Below are 27,329 nucleotides of genomic sequence, written 5' to 3'. Positions count from 1 at the left end.
TTCTGATTGTAAAATGAAATTTTAGCGGCTTAGAAACCATTCCTAAACCCAAGGACTTCAATACCTGCTGAAGAGAGTAAAACCCATCAGTAAGTTCAACAATGCCAACCAACCAGAGCTTCCAGGGACTAAGCCACTACCAGAGACTATACATGGACTGACCCTGGGCTCCAACCTCATAGGTAGCAATGAATAGCCTAGTAAGAGCACCAGTGGAAGGGGAAGCCCTTGGTCCTGCCAAGACAGAACCCCCAGTGAACGTGATTGTTGGGGGGAGGGTGGTAATGGGGGGAGGAAGCCCATATAGAATGGGAGGGGGAGGAGTTAGGGGGATGTTGGCCCAGAAACCGGGAAGGGGAATAACAATCGAAATGTAAATAAGAAATACTCAAGTTAATAAAGATAAAAAATTAAAAATAAAAGAACACACATGTTCTATAAAAATATACAAACATGAATATGTAACGAAAACAAAAGAAATCAAATACAAAACAAAACACCATAGGCTTTGAACAACATATCTTACTAGAAAATAATCAACACCATTTAAACAAGAGTTAATGCTTCAAGTTCATTGAGAAGACAGTTCCAACCTGTTTACTCCACATGCAAAGATAATCTTTGTGAATTTGATATTATATCACTTATTGTCTTTATAACATTTTCACTGAAAAAAATCATTTACCTCATCGCCTATTTATTACGTGTATGGCAAACCCAAAAACAAAAGCATGTTTCCACTTTCCAGTCGCCTAGAATTTACACACAAACCGGTCTGCATGCAGCACCTTTAAGCACATATACCATAAGTGAATAGGTAACTTTGATGCCTACTGGCGTTCACGTTTTTCATGGTTACTCATTTCATTTCGTGGAGTTTCGTGTTTCACCAAAAACACCTTACAATTGTTTTAACATTCCTTTGTCACGTTGTAGAGTCACAGAACAATAGATGACAAAGAAGCATATCTCAAGAGCACAGTGCTGGTGTTGTTGTCCTGAAATTACACTTTAACAGAGACTGCTTTGGAAAACTGTTAACTCATTGAATCCAACATATTAACCTTTAACTGTTCTGCTTTTCGTATAACTGAGGGAACAGTGGATAATTTATATAATTGAGTATATAGGGGAAAAACATTGATACACACATTCTTCACTTTGCTAATTGTTGAATTCATTATAATTTTAAAGTGAAAAATGATTTGAGCCACTCTTGGGGTAGCCTGTGACCCCAATGACATCCCAATGGTTTGTGACATAAGAGGACATCTGAAATGATTCTCTCTTATAGGCTTTCAAAATGGCTGCTTCTTATGATATTATGCAAGAGAACATTGGGCCTTTAACATTATGTCAATATTGAATGATGCCACATTAAATAGAATATTTCATAGGGCAAATATATTCAAAATAACACTGAAGAGTCAAACAAGTGATCTCTAAATTTATTAATATCTCAGCCACATGATATTTTATCCACCCTTCAATATAAGAATGAAATAAAATATTTCAAAAATAAAGGTGAGAAGTGGCTGAGCAGACATGGTACACATGATAATGCCTTAATATTGGCTAATAACATGCCTACTTTTCTGAAAAGGCATGCTTTTAAATACAAGATGTTTTTCTTTGCCAGGACACCCATTCACTCCTTAAATTTTCAAATGTGTTTTCTTTATGTCTTTTAAATTTTTCTTAGCTCCAAATAGAAACTGTTAATGTAGCATTTTAAAAAAAATAAGAATTTTAAACAAGCATTGCATGAAACCATTAGATCAGTTCATTCTCTGTGCATCGTTAGTGTTGGTTTTTAATCCCAGCTCTCTTCTCCCCTCATTGGGTACATCCACTTTCATTAACATTCGGGGAGCTGCATGCATGAATTAAAGAAAAGAATTTTCTTTCAGAGTTTTGTGGCCAGAAGATTATGGCGTCATCCCCTTTGGTTCTGTGCTCCTCCCCAACACCATTTAGCTATCTCAGATACACCTCAGCCTGCTTTTATAAACAACGATCTACAGGGCCATTCTTTTTTTTTTTTTTTTTTTTTTTTTCCTTTTTTTTTTTTTTTATTAACTTGAGTATTTCTTATATACATTTCGAGTGTTATTCCCTTTCCCGGTTTCCGGGCAAACATCCCCCTCCCCCCTCCCCTTCCTTATGGGTGTTCCCCTCCCAACCCTCCCACCATTGCCGCCCTCCCCCCATAGACTAGTTCACTGGGGGTTCAGTCTTAGCAGGACCCAGGGCTTCCCCTTCCACTGGTGCTCTTACTAGGATATTCATTGCTACCTATGGGGTCAGAGTCCAGGGTCAGTCCATGTATAGTCTTTAGGTAGTGGCTTAGTCCCTGGAAGCTCTGGTTGCTTGGCATTGTTGTACTTTTGGGGTCTCGAGCCCCTTTAAGCTCTTCCAGTTCTTTCTCTGATTCCTTCAATAGGGGACCTATTCTCGGTTCAGTGGTTTGCTGCTGGCATTCGCCTCTGTATTTGCTGTATTCTGGCCATTCTTTATTCCTCACTAATTACTTATACTATAATTGTCCACAAAGGTAAACTTACTGGAAAAACTATTTATAGACTGAGAGATGTGATTCAAATGATTTCTTTTTCCAAAATCTGCCCACTTTCATGAGCAAAAATTTATTAAATGCTGCCTATGCTAGGTGCTATTGAAGAGCCAACAGAAGAAAATCCCTGACATGTTTGAACACATAACTAGAAGAAACATCACAACAGCAATTGCATTTGTGCTGTTTCATGGCTTATAAATTGTTTGCATGAGTTATGGTGAATTTTCAAAATTGTCTTAAAAGTCATCTTAACGTTATATACAGGCAAGACCATGTTATCGATGTTTTAAATTTGTATGCTGTTTCTTGCCACCTATAGAGTTGAAGTGACTTTTATTCACACTTAACTCTGAAAATACAAATTTATCCATGTGTGGGGGTGTGTGCGTGCTCCTGTATATGCGTGTGTTTGTGTATTTACAGGTGCATGAATCCATGAAAATGCACACATGCATGCTTGCACTCAAATGTGGAGGACATCTGACAATACCACATCACACGCATTTGTGGATCGTGTTTATTATTTCTAAGCATAGGCTGGGAGTTAAAACAAAAACAAAACAGAACAAAAAACAAAAGAACGACAACAACTCAACCCTGGGTGAAAAGCAACATCTTACCAAACTCTCTTTATTCCTGAACTAAAGCCAGTATGATTTGTGACAAAAATTGAGAAATGCTAGTTGGCCATTGAGAAGGTAAAATACTAGGACTGAAATGAGGGCCCAGAGAGGTGAGCTAGCCGGAGAGAACGTGGTTCCAACAGAAGGCCTTTGAAAAGTTTAAGCACGATAAAACCACACTACCTCACATGCCAAAGTGGGAATAAAGCAAGAAAACCGTTGTCTCCCGAAGTCTGAAGAGTTAGAAGACTAAGGATGGAGTTCACTGACGGTCAGAGGACATAGAAAGTAGTGGAGCTCCATCAATTATCCAGAAACAATATTCTGTGCTGTCTCCATGGGCGGTTTCCTGCCTTTTATTACCAAGCTGTCTTGCATGGATGCTCTGGGCTTGCTGTTTGGGTGATGTACTGAAGCATCTTCAGGTCCTTCAACAGAAGCAGTAGCAACAATCTGGCAGAAGCATTAGCTCCTTTTGAAAACAGGACAGGAGGTTTAAAAGGGTTCACTCTTCCACCAAAGCTTATAACGCCTGGAAGAAACTCTGAAATCGGCTTCACAGTCTCTCTAATTACTTTGGTCTGTGGGTCAGAAGAACCCAGTCAAGCACACATACTAAAAGAACATTGAAAGTCAGCTGTGTTCAGGTGGTTAGTTTATAAGATTAAACAAGGAGAGCTCTATCTCATTTTTCTTTTTATTTAACTTAATCAAATATAATTTTTATATTAATATAAATAATTAATATAATAATTTTTATATTATCATATTCGATTAAGTTAAAAATAAAATAATATAAAATTTTTACACTCTATTGAGTTAAAATAAAAAAATGAAGGAATGGGGTTTAAAAACAACTTAATTTTTGGTTTAATTTGTGAAAACCTTTCTGTTTCTAATTTTGGGTTACTAAGGCAATCTTATCTAATTAGTTCAAATTGTTCTTAAGCAAGGAATATGAGAGAATTTTCCATGCACAAACTATACTAATTATTAACATCTGAGTTACATAAATAATAGTTTTATTTTCTGTCAAGCCAAACTCCTGTGGGCCAAATACTCCTCATTAGCATATCCAACAGAAGAACATTAGATACAATGAATAAAGCAAATGAGCCCAAAACAAATTGCAATGTATTTCTTCAGGATTTAGACAATGTCAATATGATACAGACATCTTGTCAAACTCCACAGGCTAAAGATCTCGTCACAAACTAAATTCTATATAAGTAACAGTTTTGACTTTTAGAGTCAGGGTCAAGCATTCATATTTCTAAAAGAATATGCATTGATGAAGTCTCTTGCTCTTCCTGGCACAATCTAAATATGTAAAGATGGTCATCCTGCCTTTGCATACAGCTTTGCTCTGTTCATTATGGGGATAAAATAATACATTTATGTTCATAGCCATAAAACTCTCTCTTCAACTGAATAGTATATTCCTCTACTCCATTTGTAATGCAAAACGAGTGTTTCCAACTGCTTCATTAGTTTAAATTATCAAATAAGCTTATGATTGCTAAAAAAAAGAAATATAATTTCCATCCTGAATTCAGCTTTTTAAAAAAAATTTTCTCCTAAGTGATGATATGTTCAGCTGTATCTTCAATGACTTAGAACACAATGGTTATGTGATTTAGGAGTAAATGATTTTCTCATATAGTCATATTTCCATTATGTTAGCTTTCAAATTGCTTGAATTTACTTTGACTTCTTTTATTTTTACTAGAAATAGTCATTATTATGACATACTTGTAAGTTAAAATGGATTGACAATAATCCTTAGATATAAAACAAAAAACAGGCTTAAGAATTTGGAAAGCCACCCACTCACCTAGGTATCACTGTAAGAAAAGATTCCTGGGACTTGTTTCTCTACAGCTTTTTTTCGCCTTCTCTTGTCTTCAGGGACCATATTCAGTTATCCTCAGATTGTCAAAATGTGAAGATATAAATGTGCCTAAAGTGATCATGGGAAAATGAAGTCAACAATAGCGTGTGAGAGAGAGCCAAGAGTGAAAATCATGTGGATCTGACAAAGTCCAGGGGAAGAAATGTGCAAATCGGGTAAGGGTGATTTTTGTAGTCAGCGTGCACTGAAGGCCTAAGTATTGCTACTTGGAGCATTTTCAGATTCCAGGCACTATGACAAATGCCTGAGATAATCTACTTGTAAAGAGGTTAGATAGATGGAGATACACAGATTTTAGATAGATAGATAGATAGATAGATAGATAGATAGATAGATAGATAGATAGATAGATAGATAGATAGATGCTGCCCTGCCAATTGATGTCAAAATCTACCATTGTCCAATAGCCTTCTGGTCTCGGTGCCAAGTGGAAGACTCCTGCATTAGCAGGGCTTCTCCTTCTCTGACCTTAATCCACACACACATGTGGAATGTCAAGTAGCCTTGGTTAAGATGACAGGTTCAAATTCCTTTCTCCCAGTAAGAACCAGTTCAGCTAGCACCTGAGAGTCCAAAAATGCTTACCCATGCAAATGAGGCATCCTTGTACTTTTGCCAATCCTGGAAGTTTCTACCTCCAGTCCCGAACACTATATAAGCATCGAATCACCCCAAGTAAAGTTGATCTGTTTCCCCTCAGCTGGTCTCAATGTATACTCATAGGACTTATGAACACCTTGTCTATCATCTTTTCTCCTTTTGTCCTCAAGAACTGAGATTGGCCAATGATATCTTGGGGACAGAGAGGTCACAGACAGATGATAGATAGATGGACAGATAGTTTATACATAGATAATGAATGATAGAAGATAGATAGAAGATAGATAAATGGATGTCTCACCATTATAGAGATTCTAGTCTTTGAACAATTGCCTCCCTTGATTTGGATCCCATGGAAGAATATCACAACATGGCAGGAAAGTGATGGAAGGAACCACTTGTCTCATAACAGGAAAGTAAGAAAATAGACAGGGCTAGGAATCCTCTGTCCCCAAAAGCATCCCTTAATGAACTAAATTCCATCCACTCTTCTTCACCTCCCAGATAACACAGCATCCAGACTATGGCATGGGAAATGCCACCTGATTTTGGCCAAGCTTCCAAGAGGATCAAGAGCCCAAAAGTAGAGCAAAAATATTTGAAAAACTGTAGTTTTTCCGGGAAAGGATGTGAGAACACATTTAACTTGGCTGACAAGGCAAAAACAAGGCAACTGAAACTGTCAAACGAGATTAGCACTATTAAGGACATCACTATCTAGTTGATGCTTGTTTGGCAGGTAGGCAGGGCATAAGTGTTATAGGGCTTAGGTGAAAATGCATGGTAGTGCTGGAATCTACGGAGCCCTTCAGTGGGCTATGCATGGATTTTTAAAGGAAGCCTAAGTTGCATTAGAAGCACCAAGACATTGGAGATGTCAGGAACATAAGCCATCTTCTGAGGAAAGCTGTAGGCACTAAGTGAACCTAACATAAGAGAAGCCATGCATGTGACAACAGGTGAGATCATAGGGCCGGAACTTCCGAAGGCTATGGAAGCCTACCTTGTGACACTATGTACCTTGGATCCTAGATATGCTGTTATTATTAATCTTGCTACCTTAGCACTGCTCTATAATCCCCTCCTCCCACATTCCTCCCTTTTGGTATGGAAACGTCTACTCTGACATGAAATATAGGAAGCAAAATTGTGGTATGTGTAGGAGACTTGAAATGCTGTTTTCTCTGTCTGCTAAGCAAAAGCTTCACATAATACAATGGATTTGAGCACGTAAATATTTTATGATGTTCTTTAAAGTCTACTAAATGGAGACATAAAGAGAATACATATTTATTGGGTAATATATGGTACACACATCCATATAAGGAAACTTTTAAATCAGTGTAAACATATTTATTTCCCCAAAAAGTTATTATCTCACTGTGACGAAAATGTCCAAAATCCTTTCTTCTAGCCTTTTGATCTATAGAATAAATTTTCATTACTTGTAGACAACATACTGTGGGATAGTGAAATAGAACTCAGTGACAGATTTTAACTATGGCTGGACACCAATTCACCAACTCTACCCAACACACTATTTTTTTATAACTGTACTCATCATGAGCTATCTACCTTATGAATGAGGTGAACCTTTTAAAAACCCATCCAATAATATTTCTATTGCTTTAAAATTGTGTTAAATAAAATCCAAGTTTTAATTGACATGAGTCTTAGAAGAGGCAAAGTGGTGAACAGAAAGAACAAAAGTTTTGCTGATTGAAGAAAGCATTTAGAATTCCTTGGTTTTGTTATAATTAGATTTAATTGTTCTTGTCAATGTAATTCTGGGATTCCATCTAAAATGGCACAGTTACTAGATATGTTTTTATCTAAGTCAGGAAAATATGAATTTTATTAGCTATGATGCTTACTCTAGGAAATTAAAATTTGAGTTTTGTGACTGAGCTGACTATATTTTAATACATTTTTACTTAAACCATCCATTTATAATTTAGATTCTTCCAACCCAAAGTCTAAGTGAAAGACAAACAGAGAAAAAGAGGGAGATGGGAAGGGGAAGGGAGGTGCAGAGAGAGGGAAGGCATGTTGAAAGCTAATTGATGACAGAAAGTATTAGGGGAGGGACTCTAAGAGGTGACTATGACATGAGAGTTCTTCACAAACGAATGGCTCCTGTTATGGTGGAGTCATGAGCATGGATTTGCTCTACAAGCAAAAGCACCTCTGTTTTTCTACACTGTGCATGTTTTCTTGCCCTCCTTGCACTGTATGACAGAACCCAGAGCTCTCCCTGGATGCTGTTACGTTCTCTGCTCCCTAGTTTACAGAGGCAGGATTAAAATAAACTATCATTTACAAATTGCCTGTTCTGTGATGATCTCTTCCAGTAGCAGAAAACAGGATAACACTACTCCCTATTCCTGCCCCCTTTTACTCTTTTTCTCCCACCTTCCCATTTTGTCCCCACTCCCTTGTTCCATGTCTCTCTCCCTTACTTGCTTTGTTCCCTTCCCCAATAATCCTCTCGTCTAGCCAAGTACATGGTGTAATCCTCGTAGAACTCATCTCCACAGAAGTATTATGAAAATTCCAGTTCATGTTTCCATTTTAAGGTAGGGACTAAAGAAAAGAAGTTTAAATGACTTTTCTAGGTAGTGCATGAATATCTAGGATAAAACACTAAAATCATTTTATTTAGCTAAAGAATGGTTAATTTTAATCTTGTACTCATCACTAATTATCACATATTTTAGTATGTATTAATATTTATAGTTGGGATTTTAGAATCTCAGTGACCTCCAAATATTCTCTTTATTATTGTTTAAAAAGCAGTAAGTCCTTACTGATATAAATGCTCTTCATATTCCACAAAATAGGACTCATAAGAAACAGCAAAAAATTGACTCACAAAGTTGAGAAAAAAATCAAATCTAGAAGTACTATTGTAGATGGCTATTTATTCCTTCCAGCTTTTCAAAATGTCACTCTAAAAACTGAACACCAAGGGAAATAATTTCATCCATATTCTTAACATTTCGATTTCACCTGGTACTGTGCTATCTGCGTAAACAAGTAAGCTTACCTCAAGTAACACAGTTCCGAGACTGAATTCCTCTTGGCTTGTCAAAAAGGCAACAAATATTGCTACCTTAGATTTCAAGCAAAGGAGAGGAATGGTTCATTTATAAATTATAGATATTTATTTGCATTCTGATTCTGGGGGAGAGGGAAAGGAGGGGAATGAAGGAGAGAGGACAGGAGGAAAGGGGAGGGGAGGGAGCAGGAGGAGAGGGAAGGGAGCAGGAGGAGAGGGGAAGGAGCAGGAGGAGAGGGAGGAGAAGGAGTTGACTGCCACATGCCACTTTGCCATATTTCAATGTTCCTTCTAAAATCTAAGCTAAAATTTAATTACCAGTCTGACAAATATTGAGGGATTGAATCCTTAAAAGGCGATCAACTCATGACAGTAGGCATGAATGATATGATCACTGATAATTCTTTGACAGTTCTAACGAAGTTGAATGCACAAAAGCCAGCATACAACAAACCCTCACAGAATGTTGAAATATCCTATGATATGTACATATTTATAAACATTGAGGGAATGTTAAACAATTAACAGAAGACATGTTTTGGAGAAGTCCTCAAGACCTAAGGTTACTCAATGGCCTGGGGTCAAAGTCCATCTTTGCCACTCAATAGCCAGTCTTAGATGAATTCTGTAGCTCTCTGTATGTATAAAGTAACTGTGCTGCCATACAGAAAGTATCTGAAGAGAACAGCGGGATGTTTCGGTTTGCTTCCTTTCTAAGTTGACATCAGTTCTCACCATAGGCTGAATTTCATAAGATACAGCTTTAAGACAATATACGATATAGGGTTGGCCAATAGCTAGCCCCAAAGATGTAGGAGAGGCTCAGGTGAACTCTAACCTCAGTCTGAGATTATGAAGAGCTTGCCCTATGAACACCCCAATATTCCCTACTTATTTCTAGGTAAGGAGACTCATTCATCATTGTCAGTTGCTGCCAGTGGAGAAAACGCCTGACCCTCCTAGCCATTGCTTAGATTGGTGAGGGTCCCAACTACCTAGAGTAATTCTCAACAGGGTGTGGCCTTGGGTTACTTAGAAGTCAGTACCATACTTCTGCACGAAGACTTTACAAGCTTTTTCCAATGATATTTTTATCTTTACATATTATTAAGCTTGAAATGGACTTCAAATTTTGTCCAATCATTCTCTATATTAGCACATCATTATGGTATATAAAAATATAATGTCTACCTCTAAAATTTCAAAGTTATTTAAAGACAAACAGGAACCAGAAAACACCAATAGCTATTCAGTTGGCCTTCCAGTATATCATAATTGGTGTTGTGCAGATTAATACAGGTTAAATTATGTATCTATAACATCATCTATCCATTCATCTACCATGTCTATACCTAATTTGTTTATATAACAGGTTGCTTCAGAAAGTATTTAAGCTTTATAAAAATATGCCTAATATAATGATATTATTAGCACTTAGTACATGAAGTGAAAGAAAGAAATAATGTGGGGAAAGTTAACTGAAGTCATAAATAACATTAATGGCCAGATGCATACGCTGACTTTGACTCTGGCTGAAGACCTCCTGTGCATCAAATGTGAATGGAATTTGAGGTTGGTATTCAGTAGAGGGAGCAGTGCCATCAGCATGCATCAGATAACTGTATCACAGTAACCATAAAATAGAAATAAGCCAATTGCTCAAGACTGCAGTCAATATAGTCCCATAAAGTTGATGAATATGTTTCTCAAAGAAAATGGTATCTCTCAGGAAGAAAAAAAACCTAGCAAATGAAAACAGCTCAAGTCACTGCCTGTCCCTGCTCCCGCATCTATTAGAACCTCCAAAGGGACTGTGGAACATAATTTCATCACAGTTTCACAAAATTATAAATTGACTTTTGTAATAGTATAGTTTAGAATACAAGTGTAATTAAACTTGTACCTTACTATAATTACACAAGTTTATTTAAATAGGTGGAGATTTCAATAAATTCACAAGAAATGGTAAAACTTCTGTTTGACAGTGTGATGCTTCCAATGAGATCTGAAATTCTGTAAATTCAAGGTGAGAGGCCTGAAGTATATATTGTTTTCTGAAAATAATCTATTTCTTTTTAAAACACTGGTGTTTTGCCTGCATGCATATCTATGTGAGGCGAACAGATTCTCTGCAACTGGAGTGGCAGAAAGCTGTGAAAGTCAGGATTGAACTTCTCTGGAAAAGTAGCCAGTGCTCTTAACTGCTAATCTATTTCTCCAGCCTGAAGTAGTACCGTTGTGAAGATAAAAAGTGTCATAGAGCATTTGAAAATTGAGTGACCCATTTGTGGTCACAGCCTAAAGACTGGAGAAACAAGCCCAAGGTAGTCCTTGAATACTAGCTAGTTTCTCTAGACATGTGCTGAAGGTAGCCCACAATTATTCCAAACCTTATTTAGGAAAGAGAGAGAGAGAGAGAGAGAGAGAGAGAGAGAGAGAGAGAGAGAGAGAGAGAGAGAGAGCTCTTCTCCAACTGACCTCTGTATTCACAGGCCAGTCTCACTAATCTGACTTGTTTGAGAGGAGGCTGCCTAGTTATTCAGGCTAAGAGCCTCTATGGTTTAAAAGCAAATAAAGCAAAAGCAAAAAGCCATCAGGGCACTCCCTTCCCTACCTCTTCCCTGCCACCTCATGTGTACACATGTGTAAGTGTGTGTATGTGTGTGTAAATTAAATGTAGTCATCATCGAGCGTCTCCCTCAATTTTTGTCCATTTTATTTTTTAAGATAGGATGTCTCTCTGAATCCAGAGCTCACCATTTCATCTTGGATAACTGTTCATCAATCCATAGAATTCTCTTGTCTCCACTTCAGCTCTGAGGTCATGGGAGTGCACTGTCACAGATGGCTTTTTATACATAGGTATTCTTGTCACAGTCTTGAGACAAGCATTTTACTGACTTAGTCATTGTCATCCCAATGGTTATCATTTGTTTATCCTCCAGAAAGTCAACATGGTCAATCGACTAAGAGACTGGGTGGATCTACCACAATGTTACTTTGTGATGCCATTGCTTCCTATCTGGGCATTGTTTACTTGTTTATTTTTGATGATGCATATTTTCCTTCATAATACATACTTAAAGTGCTTTTGATCACATATGTAAAATTTCTCTCATATATATATTCTTCCAAAGACTCATGTAATATACTACCCCAGTCACAAAACATGTAATTTGGAATCATTAATTATATACCAGAAAAACTCAATTCCATTTTTTTTAATTCCAGGCTTGAGCCACATTTTTTCTATTAGAGATAAATGAAAAAGATCCTTACGGCACCCATCTATAGCTGTTTCCCTAAGATTTAAATTTTCTCAAACATTGCCAACATTTGGTCAAAGCAGCATAAATCAGCAGATAGGAACATGTCAATGTGTTTTAAGGTCTTAGAAACTTTTTTTTACAGAGGTAAGGTTGTTCATATCTCTCTGCCATTCTTAGAAAATCATCAGTGAGTATTGCCTGCCTTTTTAAGAAAAAGTCTCTAGCCAGTTATTCTGTTTGTCTCGTGTAGTATTGAACTCAGCACCTCTAGAATTACCATCCTTAGGGGGAAAATATACCAGACCAGACCAAACCAGACCAGACCAGACTATACTACATACCATACCATATCATTATTCCTCTCTCACTCCCTCCCTCCTGCCCACCCCACCACACCCCTCCTCCATCTCCAAAATCCAGAGGTCCATGATGTACCAGTGTCCTGGTTACAAATTGCAAATGGACAAATGGAAAACAGCATAATCAGTTCTTGCAAGACAGAGCCCACATGAGGCAACGTGGCAGGGACACATCGTTTAGTATGATTTAAATGTGGCATTCTAGGATGATATGCTACAGTCATCGGGATCCAACATGTATCAGTTGACATCACATCCTTTCATCAGACTCTGAAATTCTTTTTCTTGTACCATCCATATGGTCTTCTATAGTAACGTAGGTCAACTTGATACTCAAATTTGGTAGTTGGCTAACTTGCTTATATCTTCCCAACCCCGTCATTGCCATTACTTTCCTTACTGTGTTTCCAAGTTCGAAAAGCAGACATAAATCCTTAAATAAGGATATATTGGATTTGGACAAGTCACCTATTATAATAATGTCTTACCTTAACTACTATGATTAAGTCAATATGGATTGAGCCAATCAATCAAATGTATTTATGTAGAAAAATTACATGGCACAGCCCTGAGCTCTGCTGTGCCAACACCGAGTCACAGAAATGGTATGGATCGAAAGCAGAAACTCAAGAGACTCTGCTGCTTCTCTACTCTACTGCGAAGCAAAAAAAAGCAACCTTGTGGCCTAGACAAAAAAAAAGTAATAGTGTCAGCTAGTTTCCAGGAAAAATTCATTCAGGAGCATCCTCTATTGCCTACGGAAGATGAATAGCCTGTAACGATTGCCATTTGGAAGCCGTGCCCCAGAATTGTAAGCTTTAACATGGAATTTTTAAAATCAGGTAAGCTCTGTTCTGATGGAGATTTACAGGACTCCCTCAATCTACAGAATATAATGCATTCAAGAGGGGTTTGCTATTCTTTTTTAAAATTCTATCTCCATTAAATATAGACACAGGCCTGTGCTGGGTAGTGTGACAAAGGCCACATCAATGAAAGCAGCTGAATTATTTTTGCAGGCACAGAGGCAAGCTCTTCTTGTTCTAGAAGCTAATTAAGATGAAGATTTGCTTGGCACGCAATTCTGCTTCCCTAACATCTTTTATATTGAAGTCATTTGACGTAAGAGCATCGTACACGGTCCTCGCTGACCCGGAAAGTACAGAGGATAACTGGTAAAAAGAATCACAATGAGTGATCACTGTGAATAACTTGCTGGAAAAATGTCTCAGACATGAAGGGCATTTTAATAATAACTCACCACCCTACTCTATTAGTCTTAAGGTCCAGAGAAGCACAAAGAATTGAAATCACACAGCCCTGCTTGTTATAATTTAAAGGTATTTTGAACTAAATTTAGACATATCTTTGGAAAGTGGTAGCTTGCTGGGTCAGAGCCAGTTTAATGCAAGATGCTAGTAGTGAAACTCAATCAATAATAAACTATATTTCTATACTTTGTGTTTTGTTCCTACTGAGTCTCATTTATATCAGCACAACATATTAAAAGTATGCTTCATTTAAAGAGTCATGCCTGGCAAAAGTGATTCAAACTGCTTGTCTGGTCCCTTGTTTTAAAACAGGGCTTCCTTTCTGCAGCCACAACCTTGCCGATATTGCTGCTAGTATCTGCTAACAGCACATGTGTGTTTCACATGTACCACACGTAATACAGAACACTCCATGTATACTTTTCAAATGGTAGCCTTTCTTTTTCCATTTCATCTTTCTGTCCTAGTGCATAATTTCCTGAGGACCAGACCGCTCCATCAAGCATTCACTAGTGTTGCACACCAGGTATCTTTAAGAACAGAACATTTTCGTTTGCTTTTCTGTAATTTAGAAGTTTAAGATCAAAGTGTGGGCAGGCAGTGTCGTCTTCTGAGTTCGATGGAGACTTTGTTTCACTTTTCTGTAAAAGACCAGCTTCCCTGATTTAGATACATCATTTAGACCTCTGCCTCTCCCCGCAAATCCTTGCCCTTTGTAAGAGGAGTAATCATGTTGGATTAAACATCCTCTCTACTCCAGTAAGACCCCATCCTGACTTAACTACAGACTCTTCCATGACCTCATCTCTACATCACGCTATATTCTGAGTATCTGTAAATAAGGAGTCAACGTGTGGGTTTGTAGAACGTGATTCAACACACAAGACCAAAAGCAATGCATGAAGAAAGGTGAGTCTTTGGTGCTATTTTGGTACAGTTATTCCATCTAGAAAGGCAAGTAAGTCATGTTTGATTACCAAGTTTCAGGATGTTATAATCACCCTATGCCCTGTTGCTCTTACTTTTAGATGTCTCCTTGGGAGCTTGCTATGATTTATGGTTGATGTGTAGTTCTGTGACAACAGAAGCAACTGAACAAGTGAACAGGAAACAAGGGAATCTAAAACCACTGCCACTGCTGTTCTCATTTTTGCAGATCCTGTTCGTCAGGATGGTCTTCCAAAGGGAACCAAGTGGTGACCTATCACAATAATCTTAGCTTCTCATCAAAGACTCAAGTTTAGATGGTGGGAAAATAGTCATGGGATACCTAACCAATGTTCTAACCTCTGCTTGTTCAAATGGAGGTTTTTCATAACCCACCTGAACTGTTTCCCTACAATGACATTAGTAACTACTTCATCTGATGATTCCCGAAGAAAAACTAGTCAAAAATGTCAATGAAGGGGTGAGTTAATGGATCGATCAAAGGAGCAAAAAGTTTCCTTCACAAATTGATATGGGCTTCTATACATCAAAGGCTGTAGCTGGTCAGTGGACTCTGGATATAAATGGACAAAAAAGTCTTTCCCTGTTCTTTCAGGACAAATTTCTATGCTTTCTACCATAGTTCTTCGTGTTTGCAGGGGGAGAGCCCACTGTGGCTGTTTTGCTTTCAACCTTGCCTTCTCAATTGTTCTCATCCCTGTTTCATATCTCCCTTGCTTGATTTTCTCTTCCCCAGTGCATCTTTCTCATCTGTGTAAGTACTTAAGCACACCGAGCATTGCTATACAAGCTATTACCATGGTCTTGTCTATTCATTTCCCTGTCTTTACCATTCATGTGTCCTTTGCTATTGACGTTCCCCTGGCTAATGGATTACAAGTCTTTGTTTTATAGGCTTTGCCTCTCTTGTACTTTTGAACACAATGTATTTATGTTTTCAAGTGTGCAACTATCTAGTGATTTTTTTAAATATTAAACTTTGTCATTAATTGCAATGTCTTGTTTTAAATGGAGTTTTTAATGTTAAAAAATTGAAATGGAATTATCACATATATTTGAGAGGCATAGTGTGATATTCCAAAACATGTTTACAAAAGGGAACAATCTTATCTGAGCAATTAACTCAGCTATCAACTCAAACATTAATAATTTGTGATGAGAATATTCATAATCTCTTTTTTTGCAGCTCTTTGAAAATAAACGATAATTTATTGTTAATTACAGACACACTATGATGCAATTTTAAAAATCCCTAGAACTCAATCGTGCTGTGTATCTCCATCCCCACTGGCCAGCCTAAAGACTTGTTGAGGTGTACGATGTATAATATGGGGCTCTGCCTCATAACCGAGCAGCTACCTTTCTCTTTTCCTCTTTGATGAGCCAAGTCTTCAATATGGACTTTTTCTGTTTGGTTAACAAATAAAAACTATTCTTGCTTGCCTTTTGTGTGTTCGTTCTTGAGATTGCTGATATCATGCTGCTCATGCCTTTCTCAAACTCTCAGCTTGTCAACCTACACATATGTGGCACATCCTGGTGTTCAGCTATAGAAACAATGCCATCCCTGCATGGATGTCTACAACTCTTTCTCATATAGCTTTATCCTCCCAAGAATCTTTGGAAATTGTGGTGGAATCATTCTTCCAAAGTTATATAGGAGTGCATGAAATCAGGAAGGCCTGTGTGCTAGCTACTTGCTGTGGCAGAATGCCTGAGAGAAACAGCTTAAAAAGAGAAAGATGGCAGAGAGATGCTTTAAGGGGTATAGCCTGACATACTGAGTCTCTGATCCCAGAACCCACATAAAGAGAGGAGAGGGGTTGGGGATTTAGCTCAGTGGTAGAGCGCTTGCCTAGCAAGCGCAAGGCCCTGGGTTCGGTCCCCAGCTCCGGAAAAAAGAAAAAAGAAAAAAAAAAGAAAAAAAAGAGAGGAGAAAACAAACTCCTCAAAATTGTCCTGTGACTTCCACACACCCAAAGAAAAGTTATTCCTCCTCCCCAAACATCCATTAATTGCATGGCAATAGGAGTGGGATATCTGGATATCTTCCTTTCATACTAGAATTTTTAATGGCTTGACATTCTTCAGACGATCAGAGCTATCATGAGTTCTTTATACAGCAAGCATACCAAGTCCAGAGAACAGCATTGTATAGCTCTACTCCATGACCTCAAGCGTTCACATATTTTCCCTACACATTCTTTCATGATGTTACCTGAGCTTTGAGGATTGGAGCTACTGATACAGTCACCCACTCCCTGCCCTCTGAACACTTTTGAGTCACTGCAATGGAAAGTTTCTCTAATGTTTTGAGCAGCACACAAATCTATCAGAATAAACAGAAATATTTAGAAGGCAGTTTGACAACACAGTCATTTGGCGAAACATCAATAGGTTCTTCCTTAGAGCTTAGGAGTTCCTTATTCATTTGACATAAAGTTTTTTAAATTGGTTTTAATCATAAGTAAACATTGAACTTAAACATTTATTTTTCCATATCAATATAACCATATGACATTTATTCTTTATTTGATCGATTTAGTAAACGGTGTCTGTCATTTTTTTTAATTATCTTACTGGAATAAGCTCCCCTTGTAGATAAAATTCTCTGAAACATTTTAGTGAAAGTAATTATGAACATGTCAAAGTTTGTCTTGAAAAATTTTACTAAAGCTATTTAGGAATGTGACAGTTTAGATAATTCCCCTCAGAGGGATGTTTTGACAAGAAAGGGTTGTGTGCTAACCACTGGATTATAGAAAACTGAGCTGTGGTGAGATTTAAGCATGCCAGGCTTTCTGAAGCTGACCAGGGTTAGGACATTACCCTGTTCATTGATGGTTTCAATGTTAGTGTCCTGGAACTGCAGGCTTTCCTATCAGTGCATAAGTTTGTTGAACTTGTGACACTTACTTTATATGACTAAATCCCTAGGCCAATAGCTTTGACTTGTTTCCACTAGCTCATACCTCAGTTTTCCTACTTAGTCTAAGTCATGCCACATGTCTGGTTAACTAGTCCTCAGATTCATCTGACGGTCTTCCTCAGTGTCATGACAATTCTCCAGCTTTTGACTCAAACCCAGAATTCCTCTCTCTCTGCAGGGTGTTCCAACTTCTGATCCTGCCTCAGTGCACTGGCCAGTCAGTGTTGTATTGACAGGTGAATGCTTTTATACACTGTACAAGAGATTATCTCTACATTGTAGTCTATCAGAAAAGTCTCAGATGATTTCATCGGGAACAGTAGTTATTTCCAATGCAATCTAGTCACATACTGGGCTGTAACATTCTGTAGACTTAAGATTTGCTTGGGGATTTCTTTGATACACTTGCATTGGAACCCAGAACCTTACACGGGCCAGACACGTACTCTACCGACTGAGCCACATCTCTAGCATCATGAAAAGACAAGTGTAATTTGAGATAAACTGCATGCTTTATATTGAAAAGGGTCACAAAACATGAAATCTAAGATTTTTCATTTGTAGCAAAAACATTGATTAATACTTAACAATCAGGGGTTGAAGGAAAAGTGTTATGAGGAGTAAGGAGGGAGGGGTTCGTGGTATGTTATTGAGCCCAACTAGCTACTGTGGTGTGGCATGTAGACTCTGATCCATCGTCTATGTTTCTAATTATTTAATATAGAGGACTAATCATGAATGGTCACTTGTGTAAGTAACTTGAGATTTTCATTGTAATATCATTTGTATGGTAAACACAGGTAAGAAAATTAAAAGAGTGAAAGAAAGTGGGAAAGAGTGAAATTATTGTCGGCAGGTATATAATAACCTAAGGATGGTCCATCACCAAATTAAACAAGTCCAAGCAGCTATTCAAATGACCTTTTAGTAAGATTTTAGTAACATGAGAAAATACAATATACTGTTAAATGATGAACGAGAAGTCAGAAAACATTAACTGTGTATACACAAATAACACACACGAAAGATTAACTGTGTATATACAAGCAACACACAGGAAGCTATACTTATAGAATGACATGTACGGAAATGTGAGATTCAGGAAGATTATTTCTGAGATAGAAGATGGTTTATATTTTTCATCTTTTATCCTTTTTTATTATGCTTTGTCTTCTGTAAGATGCTTGTTATTATAACAAAACTTGCAACAATATTTTGCTTATGTTCCCATATTGCCTTATAAAAGCTCCTAAAAGCCTATTAAAAAGAAGTGTTCCTCTCTGCCAAACACTTCTTCAGCTCACTTTGCTCAATGTTTATTAAAAGACCAAGAGACGTACCCCAATTTAACTTCTGTTTTATTTTCTACTCTGCCATACTGAGACAGCTACATTAGGATGCTTTTATTCTGAGCACGTCTGCCACAAGTAAAACACATTACTTTCCCATAGCCCATGGCATCTTTTGTGCAAATCGACTGTCACGTAGCCTACCAAATGCAATTTATCCAGTCCTCTTAACGTTTGCTGGAGCTTCTAGAATTATTGAAGAACTGGTCAGCTCCTGCATTTCTCCACAGGGATCCCCTGGCTCTTCATCAAGCACTGGGATCTGCCCGTACAAAGGAGCAGGCATAAGAGCACAGTAAACTTAATTGCCATCCAGTCCATTACAACAGCCTCACTACATATAGGGCAACAGCACACAAAGTCTTAAGTCAATCAGGCTCCCACGATAAAGAAAAACCAATAACAACAAAAACAAACAAACAAACAAAAACAGTTATCTGTTGTCTTTCTCCACGTTAGGTTCCACAAAAAAAAAAAAAAAAAAAAAAAAAAAAGATATTGGAACCAGGTGCAGCAACTGCCTTTTTTTTTTCATTTTCATGAGTCCATGATCTAAAAATTTATTTCCAAAATGTTTCAAGCCTCCTAGTTCCCATTCACACTCTATTTACTGTCTTTGAAGTAGAAGTAGTAGAAAAACTAAGGAGGAAATATTTTCTCATACTGAAGTTGTAAATCAATTCCCAATTTTCTATATACCTTTTGGTCATAAATAACATTAAGTTTGGTAGTAGTACATCTCTTAACTTAGAAATTATTGCTAACAGTAAACTATCTATTTTGTTGTTGTTTTTAGACCTTTCATATTAACACTATATAGAAATGATTATCACTCAGTGGCATGGCATTTGTTGAATACAGGAATAAAACAGCAAGCGATTCCCTAAGGCTTTGTATTATTCCAAACAGCCTAAGTACTCATTGACCCTAATATCACCCTTCAGAAAAGAACTTCCTGACTAATGATTTGTAAATATTGCTTTGTACAATTCCCACATACTGGTCACGAAACACACTGGGAAGAAAGAACTTCAGCCGTTATGATCTTCTATAGATGAAGACATACACATCAGTGGATAGAAGGTATGTTGACCTTTAGACACATGCTTTCTTGGAAAATATCATGACTTCTTGTTCCTGTTTATTTTTTTTTGCAAATTTTGAAAGTGTTTAGAACCTTACCTGATTTATATCCATACAGATGTTCTAAATATACACAACTTTAGAGGTTTGTATTCATGGCAGTCCCATTCATAGTCTTGTAGAATTCACGGCACTGTTTTTAATATATTCAACACTGGAGCTATGTGTCATCGCCTGTTTCTTATTGTTTTCTGCCATTTGGGTTTTATTTTTACCTCATTCATGTCCAGACAGTAAGAACGGGACTTAATTCTTAGTGTCTGTGAAATGATATCGCTAATCCCAATGATCAACGTGAGAAATAAAGTGGAAGGTGAACCTTTGGACATGCCTACGGGGAATTTTCTTCCTTGGGTTAACTGAGGTGCGGAGACCCATCTATACGGAGTGATACCATTCCATGGACTTGGATCCCTGATTATACACAGTGTTCTCCAGGAGATTATCTTGGGACAAGCATTCATCTCTCATTCCTAACTCTAGCTTCACGCTCCCACTGTTTCCCGTTGTGATGGACTGTATCTGGTACAGTGAGCTATAATAACCCTATTCTCTGAGCTACTTACATTGAGTGTTTTACTGCAGCAACAGGAAATGTAAGGAATATATGTGTAGCTTACATGTTTTTATTGAAAAATGCTGTATCACTGCACTTTTTTCTAATCCAATTTTTGTTACATTTAGCCACCAACTAACAAATATGCAGGACTGGATGTCATTAACATTAACAATGGAAGACCAAAAAAAGAAAGGATGACATTTTAAATTGAATAAATTTATGTCAGCACAAAATGATGCAACTAAAAAAAATTCTTCAGAAGTGAATAAAAGTGTCTTCTAATAATCTTCACAGTAAGGATCATATATGTAGAAATACCATTATAATCTACAGATAAACCCTGAATTAATAAAAGAATTTATTGCATTGCTGTAAGGCCACTACAGACAAGGCATTCATTTTTATACTATTACCAAGCAATTGAAAACCACCCAAAACTTATCAGTGATACTACCAGTAACAAACAATAGAATGAAACATTGTGAAGTGTATAAAAATTCCTAATAAAAACTATGAAACATTATCTACATTATTAAAGGTGATCTAAACAAATTGAGATGAACTCTATGGCTTGAACAGATATCCATCAAAGCTGTACATGTAAAAGGTAGTTGAATTAAAAGGCACTGTGGACCAAGCACCTACCCTCCCACTGATGCCAGATGAGGCAGACCTCTATCACATATGTCGTGGGAGCCAGGAACCAGCCCATGTATACTCTTTGGTTGGTGATTTAGTCCCTGGTAGCTCTGAGGGATCTAGTTAATTGATGTTGTTCTTCCTATGAGGTTGCAATCCCCTTCAACTCCTTCAGTCCTTCCCCAACTCTTCCATAGGGGTCCCCAGGCTCAGTACAATGGTTGGATGCAAGTATTGGCATCTGTCTCAGTCAGGTGCTGGTAGAGCCCTTCAGAGGACAGCCATGCCAGACTCCTATCTGCAAGCACATCTTAGCATCAATAATGATGTTGATGTTTGGTGTCTGACCATGGGATGGATCCCAAGTTAGCTTGGTCCTATGGAGGTTTGATGCCCCAGAGAAGGGGGATACTAGAGGGTCGAGGTGGGTGTGCATGGTTCAGTAGGGGAGTACACTCTTAGAGTTGAAGAGAAGGAAGGAGGGGTGAGGTGCTCTTGGAGGGAGGGCTGGAACAGGGGAAAACATTTGAAATGTAAATAAATACAATAATTAATAAAAAATAAAAGGTACATGATGCGACTCTTTGTGAAGTACATAGACCATTGGCAGCATACCCTTCAAAAGGATTGTGGGTACTCAGCCTCCCTTACCTTTCCTATCTCGAACTCACTATCTAGTGGTTTACTGCACTATACAGTGCCAACACTGGAAAGTAGGGCCCAATGCAGGCTCAAAGCAGATAACTCACTGATCTTCGGCTAGAATCTCCAGACCCACAAGCCAAATAAGTGGACTAATGCAAATACATGTGGAATAAAATACAAAGTATCTTTAAATGTAACTATCACCAGATTTCTTAAATGTTAGTATGAATCCATTAAAATTATATCTAGCAATATTTTAAAAGTGGCAAACTGATTTGAAAATATATTTAAACTGCAGACAACTAAAATGATGTCTTTGGGATAAAGCTAGGAGGTAGACTTGTTCTTTCAATCATCAAGCTTTTAAAATTCTGTACTTTTTAAGACACAGTATTAACAGAATGAGATATTAATAAAATCTAGGAGGAAATGTAAGAAGAGATGCATCTATATCTGAATATGACAAAGGAAAAACTAAACCATAAAAATTCTTGCCTTTTAAGCAAATCGTGTTAGATCAATTTAATCTACTTGGGAAAGAAAATAACCATGTTTGGCCCTTACCATGCTGCATACCATACAAACAGTAGGTGAACATTAGATTTACTTGTAAGCAGTAAAACTAAGTCTTTCAGATTAAAACACAAGGAAATATTCTCTTGATCTTAATGTTAGCAATAATTTATTCCAAAATTATTTCTAGCCATTAAAATTTATCTTCTAGACAACAATAAGATAGAGAGTGGATATCAACCAAGACATAACAAGAAGGATAGATACACGAGTCATGACGGCAAAAAGACTTTCCTGTATTGTGAAAGACTTCTCAAATGACCAATAAAAATAAATAAAATATCAACAGTTAAGCTCACCCAAAATGAAAAGACTAGCAATGGCAAACACTGTCTAAGATACATGGAAATGATAGCATCATATCCTGGGGCTGAAGGTACAAAATGAAACAACCACTTTGGAAAATGCTCTTAGGATGACATTCAATAGATGCATTGCCTTGTACTCTAGCAATTACACTACTCAGTAGAAATGAGTGGAATTATGTGCCTGCATACATCGAAACACCTGTACATCGATGCTTGTCATGGCCCCATTAAGCTCTATCTTTAATGGCCACAAATAAAAAATGCATATGCCCATTAATCAAAATGTATGAATGCTATAATAGTCAGAGACTAGAAGACCATCTATGAAATGATTAAAAAAACAAATGAACCACAGCAATATTCCCCAACAAAATACAACCCCACAAAGATGATACTGAGCAAAACAAGCCAAACAAGCATGTCAGAGTATAATTCCACTTGTAATGCCTTCCACTTAGAAAGTCAACATGAAGTTATATAGTGTGTGCAATGGAGACAGTTGTTACCATCTGACTGGAAAGAAGGTTCTGGAAAGAAGGAACACTGGATCACAAGATTAGAAATTTTAATTTCCATAGAAAATTTAGAATTTGTATTCTTTCTACACAAATATTGTAAGTGAACAGAACTTTATTTAAATATTGTTAAATATAAAGGATTAACCCTTGGGACTAAAGTAAAAATATACCCTACAGAGCCATGGGGTTGATATTTCCTAGGAGCAGATCTGTGGAGCCATCAGTCATCACGGAATGTTCTGCTTGGGGTTTGGATCATGTTTATATCAGCGCATTTTCAACTTGTGCTATTTTTAAAACATGTGTTTCAATAAAAATATTTGTTAATTGCTTACTGAATTTTAATAACGACATATTTTCAAATTATTGTGTTTACTTCACATTTTAAGTGTATAAAAACAACAATACCATCTTGACCCAGGTTTTTCTCAGTGAGAGGCAAGAATATGTCAGTTTTATAATCTATATAAAAACTGACTCTCAGACTGTTGTGATGGCTCGGCAAGTGGAAGTTTTCTTTTGAGTCTAATTACCTGAGTTTGTTTCTCAAGTCCCAAGGTAGAATACTATATTTTATAGACTCCTATAAAATGCACCCTGATGGGAGTTCAGATGCATATACCGTGTGTGTGTGTGTGTGTGTGTGTGTGTGTGTGTGTGTGTGTGTGTGTGTGAACAGACCAATAACAACAGTAAAACTATTTTAAAATCGGCTTCTGGTTAGACTAGGTACAAGCATGAATTTCAATAAAAGCAAGTTTTCTACAATAAAATGCATCTGCCTGTAAATCATATTGATCAACCAAGATCTGTTACATTGTTAACTTTTCTTGTGGCTGTAACAGAATACCTCACAAAAATCAGATTAAGGAAAGACGGTTGTTGGCGTTGTTTGTTCCTCACAGTTTGAGGGTACAGTCTAATGGACGATGGAAAGGCATGGTTGCAGGAGAGTGAGGCAGCTGGTCACGTGGCCTCTAATCAGGAAGCCGATGCTCCACCCACTTTCTGCTTTCTCCTCGTATTCAGTCTGGGATATCAGCACATATGGGTGCTACACACTCAGCCACTCCCTTCCCTTAAACTTCGGTCGAAATTGCTGCATCAGCACAACCACAGACATGCTTCCGTGCTGGTTCTAAGTATAGGGCAGTTGACCATGTAGACTGATCATCACCCCATCATACGGAAGGACAGTCGAAGTCTGGGCACAGGCATCAAGCTATTTAAATTTCACTGGCTTGAAAATAAGTTTTGAACTCTAAAACTCTGAAAGAGGGAACAGAATTTTAACTACACATAATAACAATTGGATGAAAAAAGAGGCCGGCAATGAATAGAAGGGTGTATGGAAGGGTTTGGAGGGAGGAAAAAGAAGGGAGAAATGTAATTATATTATAATCTCAAAAACAAAAAAACATAATATGCATGCATAAAATGGGGCTAATTAACAGCTTGGGTACATTCTGTGGCTACTACTAGAATTCAAATGTATTTTTACCACTCTGAGTGAAGCCATTAAAGAGTCTGGGGAGTTTTGTTAATAACAATCCAGGGAAGAGTTTATGTTTAGCACAAAATGCCATGGATCCTTCTGGTTCTGTGTCTCTTTCTCTCTGGGTTTCTGTCTCTGTCTCTGTCTCCCCCGTCCCTGCCCCCATGTTCCTACTCCTTGAATGACTAAACAAGCTCTAAGAGCAAGGGAGAAACTGAATAAACACATCGGCAAACACCTAGATATTGTAACAGAAGTATTGAGTCCACCTCCTTCTAGGGCATCATTGTTCTACGGAGAACTTTCTCCTGCTTTGAAACAGGTGCTGGCATCTGCCAACCTTGTACGACAAATAGAGCCGGACACAGCACCACCATACTCATCGCAGATGGCTTGTGTTCAGCTCTGTAGATGTTACTGCTAGCTCTGTACGGCTCTGTATTCTCTTGACTACCACAGAGGCAACGCTTCAGCTACCTACCTTAGAAGAAAACAGAAACTGCCAGAAGTAACTCACAAATAGTAGAAGTGCCTTCTGAGATTGACCACAAAAAGTATTATTTTTTAGAGAAATTGTGTGAACTTGAACACGTGAGTTCACCCGAGTCATTGGGAGAAGAGCGTTTACACATGCAAATGTCTAATACCTGCTTCAGGATAAAGAAGCTGAAGAGACCCAAGAAAATTCCAGAAGTTGCTTGACATTAAATTCAACCATACCAGATTATAAGGCTAATATTAGAAAACACAAATCTATTACATATTGTAGTGAATAATTTGATTTTGTAGACCATTGTTTATTATTCAAATTTGATTATGTATATAACACCATGACACTTCATTATCTTACACATTATAACTGAGAAAGTGGAATTCTGGCATAAGCTTTTTCTGCCTTTCCCCACACCCAAAGGAATGCTTTCCAAAGCCTAAGAGTACATAACAATACTAAATGACACATTGAGACCCATCATAGCAAGGAGGGCTGTGTGAAACTCCTCTGTTAAGAGCTTTTGGTGCCACTTTTAGGAATTTGGCATTTGTCACTGGACTCTGACAGAGAAGTAGGCTAAGATAAGAATATTAGAAAGAGTGACCATGGGGCTTTGTTGATTACCTTGCTGAATTACTGCCTTATGAGATCGCCTTGCTTACTATTTTACTTAATTATTACCTTATGTGTTTCTTTTGCTTCTACTTTCCTTGATTACTATCATATGTGATCTCCTAGTTTACTACTTCGCTTTATTACTTTGTCGTTGATCTAAGAGCTGACCATGGTTTTTGGATGTACCTAGAATGATATAAAAGTATGCTGGAGAAAAATAAACCTGCTTCAGCCTCAGCACTAGCTGGAGTCATGTTACAATGTTTGTCTAGTTGTCTTTGTCTTTTCAAGCCACACTCCTCCATGGAGACCCTGTTGACTGACTGAGCTAGCGTGGTCATCCTTCTCAGATAGATCATCTAGTTTGGCCAGGTAAACTTCTACAAGGTGAAAAATTACTAGTGATAAAATCTACTCCCCTCAATATGAAATCAATGAAAATCTAATTAATGCAGTCATGGTTGGTTTTCATTGTCAATTTGACATAGACCAAGTGTCTACTCGGGAAGACTGAATCTCAGTTGAGGGATTTTCCATATCAGACTGGCCTTGGCCATATGTACATGGAACTGTCTTGATTAGTGATTGATATTGAAATGTGCAGCCCACTGTGAGCAGTGTGAACCCTATGTGGGTGGTCCTGATTTGCATTTAAAAAAGCTGACTGAGCATGACCTAGGCAGCAAATCAGTAAGCGACCTTTACTCCATGACTTTTACTTCGTTCCCTGCTTAGTTCTCACTCTGATTTCCCTCAATGACAGATTATGACCTGGAATTATAACCTGAAGTAAACTTTTTCCTTACCCAAATTGCTCTTAGTCAGATTGATTTGTCTCATGAACAGAAAGCAATCTAGGACAAAGGCCTTCACCCTTTTGCTTCATTCTTATTAACTGGAAATTGTCAATGCCTAGAATCTAAACTTCCAAAGAGATATTTACAGGAACTCTGAGTAAAGATTGCGACTTTAAGATCATGACAAAAATACTAACAGCCAATGCTTTCCTCTCAGAACCTAACTAAAATGATTTAAAAATGAAATTTATTTTAAAAATCCTTTTTATGGGTATCCTGTACTTTATGGCTAATATTCACTTATCAGTGAGTACATACCATGCATGTCCCTTTGGGCCTGGGTTACATCACTCAGGAGGATATTTTCTAGTTCCATCCATTTGCTTGCAAAACTCATGTGTTCTTGTTTTCTGTATCTATTCTTTGGTTGAGGTACACCTGAGTTGTTTTCGATTTTTGTCTATTATGAATAAAGCTGCTATGAACATGGTAGGGCATCTTTTGGGTATAAGCCCTAGAGTGGTGTAGCTGGGTCTTCAAGTAGAACTATTTCAAATTTTTTGAGCAACCACCAGATTGATTTACAGTGGTTGCAATCCCATCAGCAATAGAAAGGCATGTTCCCCTTTCTGCATACCCTTGCCAGCATGT

The 27,329-nt window shown here is 37.6% G+C and overlaps 1 long non-coding RNA gene across 1 annotated transcript in view; it reads right to left on the bottom strand.

The window, feature by feature from the left end:
• Positions 1 to 3,078: 3,078 nt before the first annotated feature.
• The window catches only part of LOC148002488 (uncharacterized), a 144,058-nt gene continuing 119,807 nt past the window's right edge, over positions 3,079 to 27,329 (bottom strand). The window contains exons 4-5 of the long non-coding RNA XR_015633222.1: positions 5,033 to 5,158; positions 3,079 to 3,779 (exon numbers count right to left, since the gene is read on the bottom strand). This is a non-coding gene — a long non-coding RNA (uncharacterized LOC148002488). The remainder of the gene's footprint in view (positions 3,780 to 5,032; positions 5,159 to 27,329) is intronic.

This window comes from Rattus norvegicus, chromosome 11 (assembly GCF_021556685.1).
Source record: "Rattus norvegicus strain SHRSP/BbbUtx chromosome 11, alternate assembly SHRSP_T2T, whole genome shotgun sequence".
NCBI classification, from domain to species: domain Eukaryota; kingdom Metazoa; phylum Chordata; class Mammalia; order Rodentia; family Muridae; genus Rattus; species Rattus norvegicus.
The sequence above is the reverse complement of the archived record's forward strand: the minus strand, read 5'-3'. Positions and strand labels throughout refer to the sequence as shown.